This window comes from Poeciliopsis prolifica, unplaced genomic scaffold (assembly GCF_027474105.1).
Source record: "Poeciliopsis prolifica strain line A6 unplaced genomic scaffold, Auburn_PproV2 SCAFFOLD032, whole genome shotgun sequence".
In the NCBI taxonomy this organism is placed as follows: domain Eukaryota; kingdom Metazoa; phylum Chordata; class Actinopteri; order Cyprinodontiformes; family Poeciliidae; genus Poeciliopsis; species Poeciliopsis prolifica.
The window spans coordinates 5,922,143-5,942,215 of record NW_026562407.1 but is presented as its reverse complement, the minus strand read 5'-3'; positions in this window follow the sequence as shown (position 1 = coordinate 5,942,215).

Sequence of the window (20,073 nt, the reverse complement as noted above, 5' to 3'; positions counted from 1 at the left end):
CTGATGTATATATATCCCAACTAGAAACATCACTATCATCCAATAATGAAATGACCTGACTCTATGGCCAAACCTGTTTGCACATTAGTTTTGGTTGGTTGTGATAGGTATGTCTAAAATTGGCTTTTAAAAAACAAGCTTTTTTCTATTTATCCAGGCAACGATTGACTGATTCTGGCCTGCAAAGGTTTAAGAGTGAAAAACCTCCCCCCAAAACAGAAGAAATCTGTAAAGGGCAAGATCTCCTGACATCACTGTAAATATAAAGGCCTTTTAATCAAATATGCCCTCCCTAAACTCTGCTAGGACCAGCATAAACAAGCATTCACAAACACTTCCTGCACTGATTATGCAACATAGCTAAACTAAAACCTTCAATTATGTTCCCTTCATAATAAAGGCTAAAATGATTACCATAAATACCAAAGAGAAGTCTGAGAACAACAATAAAAGCCTTACTTATTTCATATCAAGACTCCTTATGGGCCTTTATGATTTTAGAAAATGGGAGTCATTGAGAGGAAATGGACCCAACCAAAGTTCCCTTTCAAAGACAATGACAGATTTACCTTGTCCAGAACTTTTCCTGTGTCGAGACAACCTTTAGATAGATGTTACTGTCAGGCATCAGCCATAAATTGCCTCAGCCTTGGCGATTTGAGAGAATCAGTTCTACCAAAACATGTATCATAGTGACGTACTGCTGTGTTGCTGCCGCAGAAGGGATCAATTCATCAGCACATATCAGACCATAGAGAAAATGTTTTATTGTGCAATATGGTGGGTGATGAAAACAGCAAAGCTGGATCAAGGCCAGGATCAATTGCACTGGCAGGAAAAAAAGAAAAGTGCAGCATTTCTGCTGATGAAGAAAAGTTAGGAGCGGGGGAATATGGATCATTCTCACTTTCCAATGACTGAAAAGCTCCCAGCATGTCAGCTATGAGACAGTCATTGACACGGACTGCATAGCCAAACAGCAATCCTGTGCTTCAAATGAATAATTCAACCAGAACCAATAAGCCACTGCTCCAGCGTTTGCTGTGTGACACAAAAATGACAGCTTCTCTTCTTATGTCTGTTGGAATTACAGAGATTAATAAGAGCACACAAGTGGTGGTGCGCGTACAAAAAGTAGCAGCAGTATTTGTTTTCTAGGGATTTGGAAGATGAATTTTCTTATGAAGAACTAAAGATCACCAACAAATACAAAAAGTAGCAGACAGCATTTTGATCAGCACTGATAAAAATCTATGTACAAACAGATCAAGATGTGATAGTATAAACACAATAAAGTTAGAAGTGCGACAGGCTGGTGAGCTGTCCAGGTTGTATCCCGCCTCTCGCCTGGAACGCAGCTAGAGATAGGCACCAGCACCTCCTGAGCCCATTAGGGTTAAGGGTGAACAGAAAATGGATGGAATAAAGTCCATGACAGAGAAATTATTGTCTAACTAAAAGCTAAAAAATATTAAGGTTTCTAATCATCTTTGTTGTTACGGGGAGTAAGATTTGCTATCTTCTTCAAATGTTTTTCAGAGCAGCGTACAGAAAAGCATATTTAGGCAAATTGGCCAGCTGTAAGGCGACGCCCTGCCCCAATGCTCACACTTTTTGTAACTTCTAACAGGTTTTCTTCCAGAATGTCTTTAACTCCATTCATTGTCCTACAAGCTTTGCCCATCGCCCAAGTCCCTAGTAAAGGGGAATATATACACAGCATGCCTCTACCACTACAATTTTTCAGCAGTTACACCAATGTCTTTTGGGTATTTTCTTTTTTCTTTTTGGCAAACATTTAGCTATGAATGTTGGCTTAAAGGTTTAATATTAGTCTCATCTGACCAGAGCATCAAACATTTTCTCTCTCCTACGTGGCTTGTGGCAAACTGCAAATAGGACTTTTCATGGCTGCCTGCATTTCCAATGGTTGTCAAAGTTTCCCACCTGGGATTTGGATCTATCTTGCTCCTTCACAGCTTACACTTTGGGAATAATTTTCTCCTTGCCTGGCCTGGTAGTTTAGTTGTGACACATTGTTCTGTGATATGTTTGAAGCTTTTGGTATTGTTTTATAATCTAATCCTGCAATGTGTTCCTTGGTCTTTATGATGCCGTTCACCAATGTTTTCCAGCAAACCTCTGATGCCAACAGCTACATTTATACGAAGATTAATTTACACACGTCTGGACTCTCAGACATTAGCAGAACAAAGGAGTTGAGAATGAATGAATGCTATATTTTCCAAATATTTCAAACATTTTTGTGAAAATTATGTTTTCTTTTGCTGCCAGATATATTTGGTTGAGGCGATACAGTGACAAAACATGAAATTTTTCAAGGACTATGAGTACTTTTGAATGGCTCTGTTAATGCGAACCTGTGACTGTGTGTATGAGGAGGTTTTGTCTTACAGTAAAGATGTCCTGATCTTTTAAACTTGCATAAGGACATTGCTATATGTGGATCGCATGCTCCCTGCACATCTGCAGGATTCTCTTTTTGCCCGAAGGATATGTATGTTAGGTTTTTTTTTTTGCCCTTGACTGTGCAACGGACAACTCGCATTAAGCTGCCACGTGGTTGCATGCTGCTCCTACATACAGTAGTAAATGAAGGGTCAAATACACAGTACAATTTTTCTCTGAGGCGCTAGCGGCAACTCATTTTGAAACCCGTATTTGACATCAAGAAAGACAAGCACAAACTACTGATTCAGTAAGACAAGTACTTTTCAGCAGAAATCAATCCAACACTTTTCTCAATATCATGGCTTTTGGCAGTTTTTACAGAAAAACATGATCTAAGTAGACATGTCACTGTTTACAAGTTTTTTGTTGTTGCTTCATTTAAGTGTTGTTTCCAGGACGGTGTTCCTGATTTTTTTTATTCTGGTAGAGTTATCCTGTTTTCCCATGGTTTTCCTTTATCAGGTCCCAGAATCACAAAGAGTCAATAGTACAGGTATCCTTTTTGTATGCTTCCTGAATGCTGGAATTTGTTGGCATGGTCCAGTGCAACTTATTTTTTACTCTTTATGAGATTTCTTGACTGATTCGATCGTCTGGAAAATACAGCAATAACATTTCTGAACACCAACAAAGGCAGACCAAGTACGACCAATGAAACTAGTCACAGTTGGAGAATCATTTGTGCAGTCAATGTGATGTTCCGTTAATGGCCGCAATTAGAATAACAATAATAATTATGGCTTTTAATAAATTCACAAACCATTATAAGTTAGTTCCTCCTCACTTGGTAGCAAACGGTTGCAAACCACTCTCGCCTTTCTTTACAAGCGTCGTTTAATTGTAGCAGTCAAATAATTTGGCAGATTCTGAGTTCTGGTTGAAGCAGAATAGAGATAAAGCACCTAATTACCTTCATGGTAATGGAAGCTGACAGTGTGATTAGGCACTGACAGCGCCATTAGCCAGGAAAGTCACCCACTTTTAGGTTCCTTCTCATCGAATCAGTTTTACTTTGTTGTGTCACATCTAAGGAAGCTCACCTTTAGCCAAAGTCAAAAAATTTCTCTAATTTTTAACAAGTGCTGTCTGTGCAGAAGTGGAACCTGCTCTTCAATATGGTTCGTCCATTGTTGATATTACGCTCCTTCCGGTAATAAAAGACACATGCAAACGTCGAGCAACAGAAGGACCCTGTATTGCAGCCAGCACACTCAAAACTGCCAAATACCACATCTATGGATCAATATTGCTTTCACTTGACAGGGAGAGATTGATCACTGACCGACATGAGATTTCGAGATGAAAACAGCAGGTGTCTTCTCTGGGGGAGGATGTCGAGTAACAGAGCGGTGCGCCCGCTGATGAAACCGACAGGCCGGCGGAGACGTAGAAAGCAGAGCCTCCGCTCGCCCACGCACCTTACGTGACTGGATAGACTCGATTGAAGAGCCCTGAGAGTGCGGATGCTGCTGCTGCTGCTGGAAGTCTGATACACGACTCTCCTGCTGTTTTGAAATGAGTGTTTTTGATCGAGCAACATGCCCTGACCAGTGCTTAAAGCAGGGGTCTTTTCTTGGTAATTATGACTAAAAACATATATGGCTGTTGGTTGTCTTTGTCTTAGCAAATAAGTGTTTGTGTCGTGTGGATTTTCATGTTACGCTGGAGCATTCTCATCATCCTGGAGACAGAAAACATGGAAGCTTTGACATTTCAAAGTTGACTAATCCTTAATACATCCTTTGATTTGCTCAGCCTTTGTTTTTTCCTCTCTCTCTTTTTTTTGAATCCATCCTTATGAAGAATCACTTTCAGACAGAGTAATAAAGCTCTTCCTGCCTATTTAAACCCTAAGATCTTCACCCCACAGTGTCACTCTATTAAACTGATCTAACAAAACAGGCAGCGATCTCAGCATCATCATCCGATATGACAGACTTTTACTTTCAAAGACGACGTTAAAAAGGAACCAAGCATGTGAAATTTCATGTGCGCCGCATTGATCTTTCCTGATACCCCTCTTGTCCGTGTCACTAATTCCTTATCTGTGGGAATTGTAATGCAAGGCATGTTCAGAGTGCGAGCCGGCCCCCTCCGGATTGATTACACAGATATTCGATCAAAGGTGTCAGCGAGCTCTCGGCTGGCCTAAGTATCTCCTGACCAACCATGTGTTCAGGCATGTTCCGGCAAGCTTTTGATGCTTCAGAAAGGCTGAAATCTTTGTGATAATATCTCTTCATCTATTCATGCGGTGGCTTGAGTCTGACGAGGAAATACGCTGGTAGATCTCAAAGTAATGGTGAATCTATAAAAACATTTTTGAATCCCGGTATTTTTTGACAATTAAAGTGGCTTGAAATATTCCATCTTTTGCCACATTGCACCAAACTTCAATGTTGTTTATTTGGACACTTTTTAAAAAATTTTTATGACAGATGAATTCTGTTCCCAGAGTTAGCATAGAGTTAAAACCAGAGGTGACATACTCTTCCAGGTTTGCACATCAAGAGACCAAAAACTGTTCATTTGTCAGTTGTGTCAGGCTGGATGTAAATAGAGAGAGGGTGTAAACAGCTATTAGCAATTCGTGTCAAAACAATTCCAACACAGGAATATGCTTCCATCTGAATTAATTTATTGGAGTTTTGGCTGGGGGTAAGTTTTTCTTTTGATTGAAGGTAACCTAAGGTCCCAGTCCCATTTTTGTCTCTCAGAATTTACTTTATTCAGTTTTGAAAAAAATCAAATATACATGAGGATCAGGTCTACCACATTAACCTGAACCATATGTTTATTTGGTTTGTTTTTTACACTATAACTAAACAAAAAAGCAAATAAGATTGGTATGATTGGATATCGGCTGGTGTTTTATGCTAAACTCCACCTTCAAAGTGTGATCATCTTTTGTCCTGCCGAAAACATTACAAAAATAAAAGATCAGCAGCTTCCCTGTGACCCAAACAATCACAATCAAGCAATCAATGCACAATTAATGTCCATGAAAACAATTTGGCAGTTATCAGTATGGACCTCACATCTAACTGTGATTGATCACATCTTCTGGATGTGATCAATCACAGTTAAATCATGAATTAATAGTGGGTGGGGGTACTTATTCACTCAAGACCAAGTTCGTTTGAATAGCTTAGCTTGTTCTCTTACTGAGCTCATTATTTGAAAACTGTTGTCAGGATTTGCTCAAGCTATATTTTTCTCTTATTAAAATTGGTTCCATGCGCATCAATTTTGTTTACAAATGCAAAAGTGGGAAGGAACAAAATGGTATGAGTTTGTGTATTGTAGATACAAAATAAATTGAGTCTTAAAATGAATGGTTATTTCAGTTAAGGGAAATGGCTTTGAGAGATTGTTATATTCAATAAAATTTAGAAACTGTTTAAGTCACTTTCCTATTGCAAGACTTATGACATTTGTTACTTTCCGCTGACAGAATATCCTGCAAATTAAAAAACTCATTTAAAAAAGAGGAGTAAAACTTTAATGTCTCATTAGTCCAGAATAGTAACACAATTCAGCATCACTTTGTCACAAGATTTGGACCTGCTGTTGAAGAAAAATCCATATTATTCATAAAAAAAATATTACTAATAAATGAAAGATCAAAGAAAGCTCATTAATATAATGTAGTAACACAACTCAGCATTGATAATAAATTTTGTGTCTCCTCCAAGCTGGTCATTTTTATCTTGATCTGCTTTTTAGTAGGTTTTATTACTTCTTATTGGAATCTTTATAAAGTGGGGGTATTATGCATTTTTCACTTGTAATAAAAGTGCTATATATACACTGTGTGTCTCAATAAAAGGGGCATTTTAGTTTGCATGACAAGCTCCAAGGTTGAACTTATTAGGCGAATATCTGGTGCATTCGGTTGACACGGGAGACTCATGAATTCCTAAAACATGACTCAAATCAGCACTCCTTGTATGTTTTTGATGAGGGAAAACATACCTGACATGATACAAACCTTAAAAAGTGCATTTTGCACACTTCCTGCCATTTAACAAATCTTGTTGCATCTCAGGACGATCGGAGGTCAAAATAAACATCCAATATGAACACCAAAAGTCCTAATATATTACTGGAGCATGGCGTTGGGTGGAATAGCTCGGAGAAAAATTATTTCCCACAACAGAAGGGTTGATAAGCCAATAAAACTGAATCACTGCATTTCTGTAATGGAGGGTCATAGTGTACTCTGACGCTGGAAGACTAAAGCGAACTGGTGAGTGTCCTTGAGAAGCACCACTGGTGAACTCTTGTGCATCAGAGCAGTCATGTGTTTTACTGAGGGCATCATTACAGAGTGGTAATTAAAGTGGTAAACCTTGATGACTCTAATCTTTGGAGATACATGTGTGGTAATGTGACTTTCTGAAGGAGAGCAATGCCGCGATGCACAGCAGCCGTCCTCTGCGTAGTGGGGGAGTTCCAGTCGTTTGGTAATAGAAATTACGTTATCTGCTTGTTTATGGTGATGGGCTGGGAGGCACAGCCATGTAAGTGGCATAAAGACAATGGCTTGACATGCATAACCAGAGGATTTGAAAAGTAAGCCCCTAATGAAAGCAGTGTGGAACATCAACTTGGTTAGCATTTTTAAAATGGATGTTTTGGATTCAATTTATATGAATGGAAAGAAATGCATTTCAGCACACACCAATGAAATTAAAGTCTTCACAGGAATCCAAATGTGCAAGTTCATTTCAAATAGCCTCCAGAAAATTATATCTAGCAACGTAAAAGTTCTACAGAGACAACAAATTGAAATAGTTTTGTACTAGACCAGTTTGTCCTTAAAAGTTTCGTCGTTCAGCTGCTTCGTACAAAACATGCTATAGAAATGAACTAATTGTGGACATCTTTTTTTTTTTTTTGCCAATTTAACTCCAAAGCATCTGGAAAATATAAAAATATACACTAAAGACCAAAAGAGCTCCTTGCCCTTTCGTTCAATTAATTTACATATTGGACCAAATTGTGGCCCTATCGTGTAAAGGTCATGTATCATGGCACCTTACAAGAAAAGGCTCACATGAGAGGGTGTCTGTCCGAGCTCATCAGCGCTTAGGGCTGGAGCACAAGAGGTGACAGACAGCATGGGGGCTGATCAATGTGGCAACAGCTATTAGGTAAGTGGGGCTGAAAGGCCAAGTGTGTTTAAATGAGCCACCAGGGAAGACTTGGTTTCCGTTGCAATAAGAACATCAGCAATGACAGTAGCTAGTGATGCTGTGCTTCTGCAGGACTAAGTTGAATGGGAAGCAATTGTTCGTTTTAACACTATACAACAAAGAATATGCCGATGTATTTAACTAAAAGTAGGTGTACACAAGAGGTGCTTTAGATGTGAAGATTGAGAGGTATTACACTTTAGCTTTGAGTAAGTCCATCCAGAGGTGGTTTACTCAGAAGACAGTTTGGTGTTCCCAGCAAGTTAAATTTAAAATATATTAATTTGATGGAGGACAATCAGAAGCAGGTGCTGGTGATTGCTCATGATGTGTTTACTGCTGAAAAAAAATTCCATGGAGTTTTCATTAGCAGGATAAGCCCTTTAGTGGAAAGGGCAATATTTGTATTGTTATTATTGCTCTCATTATAGACATCATGAGATAAATAAATGGATGACTCTGTTCTTGTCATAAATACGTTGCGTCTTGTTTTCAACACTGGTTTTGGTTTGCATGTCCAATACTGAGATAAGCACCAAAAATGAATACTGCTCTGATTTACGTTGGCACAACGTAAATCTGACACATGCTTGTCAATCAGAGATGTGAGTCAAATCATTAAGGGCTGAGTTTAAAGGATTTGGCTTTAAGATGCAGTCAGTCGCTGTCACTAAGAATGGATCTATGGCTTGGGAAACTAACAAAAGCTTTAAGAAAGCAGGATATAAACAACCGCAGGCTATGAACAAACAACACGGTACACACAATCACACCAGATGACAATCACAAGACACAAAGCTCAGTTGAAATTTAAAGAGTACTGTGATTGTCGGCAGAATTTGCCTTTTCAATATTCAAAATAATTTGTGGTTGCAGGAATTTCCCAAGTGCATGGAACAGTTCCAGCTACTCAATTGCTTGTGGTTTATGTAACTACTATTTGGATCACATGACCATTTGACATTGTATGACGTTTTATTCTGGTTACCACAATCCATCAAAAAACATGAGTAAATTCTTCACTAATACAGACTCAATTATCTACCAAAATGGTTCTCTGATGACAAAACTCAAACTGATCACAGGCTTTTATTCATGTTGGGGTCAAAAAGCATACAAGGCTCCCACATTCTCAGGCATACTGTATGCACTCTACGTGCACTTTTGGCGCATGCCTACATTGCTTGTGACAAATTCCTTTATTTCCTACAATTCTAATGAATATTAATAAGTTTGATGAGCTAGTTGGTCCTACTCCTGTTTATTTTTAATAAGAGCAGCCTCCACACACTTGTCAGTGCGGGATAGAGACTGGTGGTCATGCTGCACATCCTCGACCTCATCAGGTTGGTATCACATGCAAAACAGTTTGATGTGAACGCTGTTTTCCACCCAGCAGTTCACCGCGTGACACCAAGTATGTGGTCATAAAAATGTTATTTGAGCAGAAATGTCCAGCGGACGTCCGCTTCGAGTAAGCCTCAAGTACACACCCTCCACTACAAGGTGAAGTACACCTTGTATGTTGGGATATACAGTCAGAAACTACAATTTTAATCAGCTCACTAATTTAAAGAAGGCTAATGTCTTTTATTCTGGACAAAGCTCCATATCAATCTTCACTGTGTACTCAGATTTGAGGTGCGGTCTTTGTCATTGCTGCTTTTATTGAGGGTTTCCGATACATTGTGTATAATTACCTGAATTTGGCATTCACCACACCTTGCCAAATATCAACTGTGTTCTCGTGTGGGTTGCCTTTTATATCTTCTTATGTATTTCTCTATTTCATTTACAGAAACAAGCAACCATTCTGAGTTACAAGCCTAAACACAACTAAAATGAACAACTTGATCCTTTTATGACACACCTTTCATAACTAGAAAGTTTTAAATGCTTAGTCACGGAGATGCAGAGACAAAAGGCCCTTCATGCATCATTCTGTCACTGATGTGCATTCACGTTAAGGTGGAACAGCAGGAGCAGGTTGTGTTTCATTATGCATCAGTCTACATGAGGTGTGGATGACTGATGAACTCAATTGGAAATCCATGACGAATAATTCGGCTAACTAAGGTAACCTTGTTTTTACACGCAAACAAACTAACTTTTAAACACATGACAGTAACTGCAATGTCACTCAGCACAATTGATTACTTTGATGTTGTGAGCAAGACCCCTGGGTCAGATCCTGTGGGGGGAATGAGGCGACTTATGAATAGCTAAAAGAAACAACAGAGATCCGCTGAGGAATAGTAATTGAGAGTTCCAGCGAAGGGAAAGAAACATTGACAGTTTGAAGGTTACGGAAAACATCGAGAATGAGTCCAAGGGCTCTGTGTTTTCCACAGATGAGTTGTTTGTGCTTTTTCTTTTCGATATAATTGAATCATACTGAGATTAATGCGGGGGAGGGGGGGAAGTAATGGGGGTTATCTTCAAGCAACTAGCTTTGATTTATTGACAGCGAACACACTCTTCTGAATTTCCAAACAGTAGAAGGCATCACATAAGAAACAATTTTATTATCAGAAAATAATTCTTTGGTATATGCATTTTTATTAATAGTGTCTTTACTGTCAGAAATAAGAAGTGTTTCTTATAAATCAAAAATATATGAGTATGTATTTGTTAAATAATTCTTTATATTCCAAATCTTAGTTGATGCTAACAATAACAGATGTGAGTGAATGAAAATAAGGCAAACTCCATTCATTTGTTTGCAATATGCTACCATGAACCGTACACATAATTTTGACCTGTATGGTTTTGTTGAGATGAAACAAAACCATTCTATAGGACCCTAACAGAGATGTTTTTCACACTATATTTACTTACCTATTTTTAGATAACACAATTAATAGATATGCATTCAGGCTGATAAATGTTTCTGACATCAAATAATACCTTAGGCCTTAGAATTTAGCACTGCATGAGTAGATCCAGTTATGAGAAGATGGCTTGGATTATCTTTGAAGCATTCTGTGTTTACTCATCCAACACGACGCTGAACTGAGCCATGGCTCCACCTCGTCATTTACATTACCCCACACCTTTACACTGTGTGAACAATTATTAGGCAGGTCTTATTTTTGAGGATTATGTTCATCAATCGCTAACAGCTCTCTCAGGGATTCAAAACTGTTAATAAACTGTTTCAGAAAGTAAAAGTTAGGTTTTGGCTTTCATCATAACAAATCTAAATGTGCACAATCAGTGGGCAACTACTGTGAAGAATTATTACACAACTAAATGTAAAACATTTTCTCTAATCACTTACCCATCTTGGGATATTAATTTAAAGAGTATTGCTGCTTGCTAAAAACAATCCAATATACAGGTTTTATCACTGCATAATGACAGAATTCACAACCTTTAGTTGCCCCCAACAAACCATTAAAATAATTGAAAACATTGCACAACAGTCAGAAATACAATTTAAAACTACAGACTAATTTAGAGCAAAGATGATCTAATATCGCCCAGGCACAGCAGCAGTGACATAGTAGTTAATATTGTCAGTTATTTCCAAAACACCAGGGACCGTGGCTGCCAGCATTCAATTCAATCTCATAATTGGATGGCCCCAAAGATCTGCAATTACAGAACATCATAATTAAAACCTTGCTTTTCAGAAATGATTCAACTTTTGGCCTCTTGCAGGTCTTTTTTTTTTTCCTTTCCTTGGTGTGCAATTAAACCTGCCACTTGAGGAAATGCGAATGTACAATTACAACAGACGTAAAGGATTGGTCATCGGTTAGTGTAATTTCAATACTCATCACAGGTAAGGGGTGATTTAGCAAAGGCTGTCAGGTGGAGTTAAGCTGGCTGTCATAACGCTGAACCTCTTGCCTTTGTGGGTGACTTTAACGTCAACAGAACACCATCATGCTGTGTGGGCACCAGATTCCCAGTTTGAGTTTACCACATACTGAGTAATGGAAATATGACAGTTTTTGATAATATGTTTTAAAAACATGTAAGTAGAATCAGGGTATGCTGTTGGAGTGGTCAGAGTTTCAAAGAAAAAAGTGAGTTTGTTTTGTTTGCAGAAAAGCAGCAGTGGTAAATTGTTTTCTGACTTTTGTTAAAGTGCTTGAAAAATATTGTGAAAGTCAGAATATTGTTCTGTAAATAGCTAGCAGAAAACATGGTTTGTGTCCCCCCAAAAAATCCAACACATATTCATTCAGTCATGTTAAATAAAATGGAAAAACTTAACATATTACATATTTGTGTACAATACAGACTGATATTTTCATATCTTTGTCTTGTTGCGAAACATTAAAAGACACTTTTTGTACTACAGTGTGAGGTTGTTATTGAGTCACTCATTTTGCATCTGCGTGACTTAGTTAAATTTGTAACAAATCTGGACGCAGAGAACGGTTGCGTTTCTAACCTTCGAAGTTTGTCTCAATTTTTTCAGCGTCTTAAAAAAAAATACCTGTAGCAGATGCTTTGAAAAGTCAGCTTGGCTCATTATTAACTCGAAGCCTTGAATCTGATCAGGGTACAAGTTTGGCTTTGCCAAAATACACTTCTCCTGTTTTTCCCAAACTGAGATAACTTTGGCAACTGTTTACTGCAGCTTATATTACGTCCTGCTTGCTCATAGCTGCTCCACATAACTGTTTCAAAGCAAAAGTCTTGTAAACTTCCCTCTCTTATTTATTTAGTATGTTTTCCTTTTCTTTTAAAACTATAGGTGCAGACTCAAAAGTACACAGTGAAACTAAATTACCGCCAGGTAGTTAGAGTTTAAGGCGTCTTTGGAAAAGGGCAGGAGCACTCACTCATTTATTCTTTGTTTCTTTTTGAAAACTCCACAACCATAAAAGTCCTAATAAATCAAGGTTAGCTTAGTAATTTTGTTGTCATAGCAAAAAGGTAGAAGGTAAAATTACTGCCTAAGCCAATAAACTTTATTGGTCTAATATTCGAGATATCACACGGGCCTTTATTTGCCTTAAAAAACAAAAAATTAAGTTAAAGACACGTAATAATTTTACAACATGCTTGCATAAGTAAGAATGGTAAATTGATTTTTGACATCACATCTACCAGCACCACATATTGTAAGAGGAGTGGGAAATGAGAAAATTTAAAAAGAAAAGGGACAGAGCTCATCTCTCCTGTGACATGATGAAGCACACTTGTGCATGATCATGAATCACCCTGCTGACGCTGTGTGTACAGAGCAGGGAGAACAGAACAGAGTCCCTAGAGTACCTGGCAATGGAGGCGACTCTTTCTGCTGTTTCATCAACATTACCACTTCGTCTTCTTATCATTACAGCGAGGAAAACCATAACCTGTATCACTCTGTTTCAATTCAGCAGACTAATTTATTGATTTCTTCCATAATTCAGGCATAAGTTAACAGTAGCTAACGACGCGATCACACCCACACTCACTTTGCGTCCAGTACGGTTGCAGCTGCTCAAGTACCCAAAAAAGTAGGTGAACACAAATACGTGTCATCATCCTTGGTTTGATGACTTTAGACACTAATTCTCGGTTGTGCTGAGAAATCAGATAAGTCGACGTGAGCGACAAGGACGAGAACGAGCAACGATCCGGAAAATGAGGCGAGCTCAAGAGGTGTATTTATGTGGTTGAGCAATTGGTTCGGCATGTAATTTATTCAATGACTCACTTGTACTCCCCAGATTCGGCAGGATTACATGAGCTTCTGCATCAATACTGTGTGTTTTATATGTGCTTCATTTTGTCTAAGTCTCGGAATAGAAACCTAGTTTCCAAGAAGTGCACAGAAAGCACAATTCACCTTATTACAAGCTGAAAGCTCTTTTCACAACAGGTGCAACACCTACGTGTATCTCCGTGTTCCTGCCGGGAGAACAGCTTGTCATTAGCTGCTCGACTATTTAAGTTCAACTTTGAAGTTTTTTTACACTTCATCATAGCATGAGTTGTCACCACAGAAAGGGGCAAGGTATGAACATACAGTTAGGACCTACTTCAGAACAATTTGGCCACTAATCGCCTGCAGGGCAGTGATCCAAACTATCATGAAAGCTTTCAGTTTTGCAGAGACCTCTGGCTGTCTTTAAAGATGGTCTTTAATCTAGACTTTGTATGAGGAAAATGATCAGCCTGAGACCTGAAACAGTAGCTCCAATGCACCAAATAAAGCTTTTAGATTGAGTATTGTTAGAAGTACCATCTTTGGGCTTTTGACTAGTCATCTAACAACTCATGGTGTCAGTCATACCAAGTTCTACAAACCAGGAATGTTATGAAGTACAAGAAACAATGATCCAAGGTACTGAAAACAAAAGTCTTTCTGCCCAAACACATGGTTACAGTTGGCTGTTGTTGGACATACTTTCATAGATATTGTCTAATCATGACTTCATTCTTTGAGGTCACTCCAAAGTGAGTCCAAAGCAAATGTCAAGCTCCTAAAGGACTAAAATGACTTTATTCTGTTCATTTAAAGTAAATTAAACCTTGTATGTATGAACTGTTCCCATGACAGAATGGGTGAATTTTATTTTTAAAATAAAAGTAGAAAAAAATGAGTTGTTTTTACTTTAGTCTAGATGGTACAGAAGAAAATGTTACAGTATTTATTTGTCGCATCTTTAAAGAATTAAGTTATATTAAAAATCATTCAAATCGAGCCATAAGGCTGACAGTAGTACAGCAAAAAATGGTGCATTTTAAGAAAGCGTTTCCAGCCCTGAAGCATTTACAGTCAGCAACAACTAGTCAGCAGTGCAAGTGAACATAGATTTACCTGGATGCAAATAGGTTTGAACTGCCAGGTGCTGTTTGTGCTCATTGTCCAGAGCACACAGAAATCCTGGACACTGCAGGATGTTGGCAAAGAGGATTGCTCTGCAGTTCATGATGGAGGGCCTCAACTCTGTGAGATGCTACCATCTGGATATGATGACTGAGTGTTGAACATGCTATTGGAGTCAGTAAACACAGGTGTGACCTTTGGTTCTGACAAGCATTTATGGCAGCAACTGTAGGTGTTTATGTTTGATTTTAAAAAAAAGAGAGAGGGAAAAAAAGTTCCTTGTCCAAATGTTTTTCTGAAATAATTAAGGTTTTCTTCTGGTCGACAAGATATTTTATTGTATTCCACATTATTTTACATTTCAGTAAATTGCGAATATTTGCCAGAGCTGACTTGAAAGGCTTAAGGTTCTTTACCCTATTAAGTGGGAAAAGAAAAAAAAAATGTTTAAAGATTAGGGGCCTAATTACATCCGCACACAGATTGCCTAACGGCACTTCTTTTGCTCAACTAAAAAGCGATACAAGCAGCCATATCCGAAGAACAATCTATGCAAATAGCCACTGTTTCCTCCATGCTGGCTTTAGTCCATCCGGCTAAGATCAGCCATTCCATCGGATTATCGTCGACGGGAAGTCTGGACCTGCTGAGCGAGGCACTTTCCCTCCTGATTCTCTATCTGACATTGGGACGGACAACAAACAACACTTCTTTTTTTTTTTCCGCTGGGAGTGCAGGGCTCCATAATCCATACTGACCTTCTTTGGCTGCAATTCAGACTTATTTTTAGTCATGCTTGAAGAGGACAAACCTTACCTCACACTGTTGATGCAGAAAGCACTGCAACAATTTCCCCAGCAGGGATCCGCCTTATCACTGTTTTTATTTTTGATAAATGGCGAGAAAGGATTGATTTGAAGTGCTGTGACTCAAATTACCCGGCATACCCCTTAAATTGCAACGGTCATATCAAAGATGTGAAATATAACATATAGAAAATTCTAAATGATAATCAACATCTCGACCTCTGAGGTGACCACAGCTGCTGCTTGTGTTGTTTATCAAGAAACAACATACCTATGACATTGGGAGGCAGGATTTCTTTCGCTATCTACAAATTAGAGATTTCATACAGAAAAAACCACACTCGAAGCAGACCAAACGATTTCGGTGTGTGAAAAACAGTTATTCTCCCCTAGGGTACAAATTTCAATTAAAACCTTTTACAACTTATTGAAAGAGTATCCCTTGTCAAATACAACACATTTGAAAGAAGTTTGGGAAAGGGAATTACAGTGGGAAATAAATCCGGAGGAATGGGACGAGGCTTGGAAGAATGCAAAGTCTCTAAGTATTTGTAATCGGGTTAAGGCCATTCAATTGAAAATCTTACACCGGGCGCACATCTCTCCTTCTCAACGAAGTAAGTTCAGTGTTAGCCTCTCGCCATTGTGTCTAAAATGTAAAATAGAGACTGGTAGCCTTACACATTGTTACTGGTCCTGTCGGAAAATTCAACATTTTTGGTGTATAATAAAATATGAATTAGATAAGATTTTTTCTGTTTGCACACAATTCAATCCATTGTATTTCCTACTCGGTTTGACTGACACCAGTTTACCTGACAAATATCAGCGTCAACTTTACAGAATGCTTACTTTTTGTGCAAGAAAATGTGTGATACTGAATTGGATTTCTGACAAAGCACCAAGTAAATCACAATGGCTAAATACAGTACTGGGTTATATATCCTTGGACTACTTAACGAGCAAACTGCACGATAAAGAAGACAACTTTCATAAAGTTTGGGAGCCTTTTATGTCCTATGTAGGATTTGAAATTTCTGCATCTTTCTGGAGAGGATTTGTAATTTGAGGGGGACTGAATTGCAAACATCTGAAATGCTTTGGTGTAGACCAATTGTATTACACTGCTATTATTGCTGTTGTTTTTCCTTTTTCTTTTTTCTTTCCTCTTTTTGTATGCAACTGTAAGAGCTGGACTGTTCTTTTGTTCTTGTATTGTATTTGTTCATTTGTCAAAACATTGAAAACTAATAAATATACTTATTAAAAAAAAAAAAGAAACAACATACCTATTGTACTGCAGTAGTTTTACTTTTATTCCCTCTGTCAGGACAAATTGACTGCTGATGTCCGCAGAGTCAGTTAAATCAATACATGCTCCCTCCAAACAATGTTTCTGTATGTTTACCCTAAAGAGTTTTGTCCTTTGTGTGAGTCAAATGAACAAGAGATTGAAGGTAGCAGCAGTCTGTTAGATATTTAATTACCCCTTCATTCAACACATCATAACACAACGGTTACATTAAACTGACTTTGTAGGGCCAAACGACAAGTTGTAGGCTTAAGGAATTTGAGTGTCCTCAATAAAAAATGTAAAAAAGTATTTTGACAACCGGATTCCTGTTGCGTCATTAACCTCTCACGAGTGAAATGGTATTTGGTGGACACATGCCAGTGAATAAAAGATTCACAATACTGGTTAAGACCAACATCGAAATTTCCCAATCCTTAAGAAATGGAGCTGGACAAGGCATCACAGTCATTATCACAAGTGGTCAATTACAGACAGGAGTGATGAAAAGGTGCTTTTACATGTCTTTGTAGGCTGCTTGTTTGCTAGGTCACCAATCTTCTGGTCTCAGACAACATTTTTTTTCTCAACTTAGTCATCCTGTCTGAATAAATTACCATATAAATCTTCACTTTATGAGTTAAAGCTACGGACTTTGCTTCGGCTATCTGTATCCATAATTTGAGTGTGCATTTATGCCCAAGTTCAATATTTAAAACACAACGTCACAATACTTTCAGTTCTGGTTTTAGATGTTCTGTTTCTTTCTCATAAATACACTACTATTGTTAGGTACCAGTCTGAAGTCAATTGAGAGGGAAAAGTAGTAAATTTAATGATATATGCCCTAAAAACAATTCTAGTTGTAAGTAATAGATCTATTCATCTTTGTCGCAGTCGATTCCCTACTGATTACACGTCCACGTAATCTGATATTTGACTCCATTCTTCAGCCAAGGAATCATAAATCTTCAGGCAGATTCCAATCTGGTGCAAAAATAACAAATTTCCCTTTCTCAGAAAGTGGGAGAAAACATCAGATTTTCTTTTCTCCTCGTTGGTTTGCTCTTCATTTGATCTCAAATGGCAAAAAGCTTTAAGAAAGATTAACAATTAATGAGGCATGTGTTTCCCTTTAAAAGTCTTAATTACTGCAAAGATCCGAGACAAATTGTATTAAACTTGGAGGTAATTCGATCATCTTTGAGCGTTAATATCAGAAAATGAATTCATTCCACCTCTGCCGCAGTGTGTGTTTGCGTAGACCTGGTGCAGCCGCAGTGCTTTTCAAGCTTCAGAGAGAAGAAAGTACAGAAGCAAAAAACGGAGGACAGTTGGAGTAAATGTTAAAATTACCATATTGATAGGTGTTACAAAATAGAGGGTTCATCTTTTTCATCTGAATTTTAATAATGCATAATCATAATAGTCATTTCTTGCCATATTTGCATAGTTTCCAGAATTATTCAATTTTTAGGTCATTTCACCAGCAACATAACTTTTTTTTTTCTTTTAATGCTGTCTCGGCTCGTCTGTCATAAGGTTACACTTGCAGCAGATATGAAGGCATACAAATATTTTCTTTTTTATAAAAACACTAAGTAGAATGTCTTTTTGGAATGAAAAATATTGAAGGTTTTTGTTGAACTGGATTTAGTGATGTTTATAAAAACGACCTTAAACTTTTCCTTGTTTATTTCCCAAATCTTGGTCGCCCTTCATTCTTGTGAAATTCCATGATCACAGCATCATAAAAAATAACAACATAAAACCATCTTCAAGACAAAATGCCATTCTCCCAATTTTTATTTTTTAATGTTTTTGGCATGATAGATAGCTGCAAAATAGATAATATTATTATTATTATTATTATTATTATTTTCTCCCATCATTCAGTTGTGTCTATTCCTACCACCTTTTAAGTGTTGTTGTTGAACCTATGTTATTTTTTAGAAACTCTGATTGGACACCTCTCAGGAAAAATAATTAGAATTTTATTTAAAATTCAAGTTTTGCTGCACAAATGTAAGAAAAAAAAATATGTCGGACGAGCTGGTTTTCTTTTCAGCAACAACACAAAAGTTCAGATAAATACCAAATTAGTTTTTGCATTCAACAGAGTCTGCTTTTCTTAAAATGTTCATTGATATTATGACGTTCACATACACTAAGATGTTACTGCTTTGATCTGGTTGGACATTTTGACAACCTTTCATAACACCAATTAAAATATCTAAATTAAGATACTGCACTGCTTGGGAGTTTTAGATTAGTTGGAATCGTACCTTTCAAACAGCAGATTCAGTGTTCAGAAGAAACCAGATAATGTCAAGCTTTTGTTTTGGGCTATTTACAATTATATTCATTATTTGCTTCTAATGAGATCAGTTTGTCAGATTAAAGGTCAAAATGAAAGACTTCTTAAATAATATTTGATTAAAAAAAATTACTTTCATCAACCCAACATTTCTCTATAAATTTATACCTATGTTAATGTCAATGTGAATGTTTAAAAAGATTTGAACATAATATTTTCCAATAAAGTTATTCTTATACTATATTAAAATGTTTTTAATATGTTTGGATGTAATATGCTAATCTTAACTAACAATGATTGATCAATTATTTTCAAGAGTTAGGGATGTATGGATTCCCAACATTCAGTGTTTTGTTGTGAGACTTTTTGATCCACTATCGCCACGTTTGGATGAACCATTATTGGACATGTTCCTGCAGATCTTCCACTAAGGTCTCCATGGTAACTCCTTGTCATCTCTTTTAAAAAAAAAAATGTCAGCATAGCGAGCACATTGCAAGGAAGTACAACCACACAAAGTGCCAAAACAATTTGGTTGATGCTCTAATCCTGTTTTAAGCCTCAAAGACTTATCATCTCCTGCATTAATGGGCAATGACAACACATTCTGAGCAGCTAAATCCGATGCTTTTAATATATTACCAGACTTATCGCATTGCGTGGACTGTACACATCATTTGTCCCATCGGCCATTTGTCCATCTCTGTCCTGCAGTTCGCCACCATTTGCAGCCGAGGAGCCTGCATTTGAAATTCATAACAGAAGCTCGAGTCACATAAATGTTGATAGTCTTATATCAAGGCATAGACAGCCCATCCAAACCCGGCCGAGTGAATCTACATAATCTATCAATAAGCCGTAAAGCTTTGTGCCTTCAAGACGACCCAGGAGATCGATACTTCTCTGCAGGTATTGACAGGACTTTAAATGGTGGCTTAACACAATGTGCAAGCTCTGGAAACATTTTTCACACTTACCCTGTTATCTAGTTGCACATTTGTTTCAAAGACAAAGCCTATTCATTGAGAAAAGGGAGAGCTCTGCAGACTAGCAGGGGCATAAATAAGGTGACTTTTAAAGGGAGAGTTAATCTGAAACTGCTTATTATGGCCATGTTGTGACATAAACTACAGAAGTGAAAGCAGCTGCAGTAAAACACAATCTAGTATTTGTTATTTTCCCACAGCTTTACACCTAGTAAAAGTGAAATA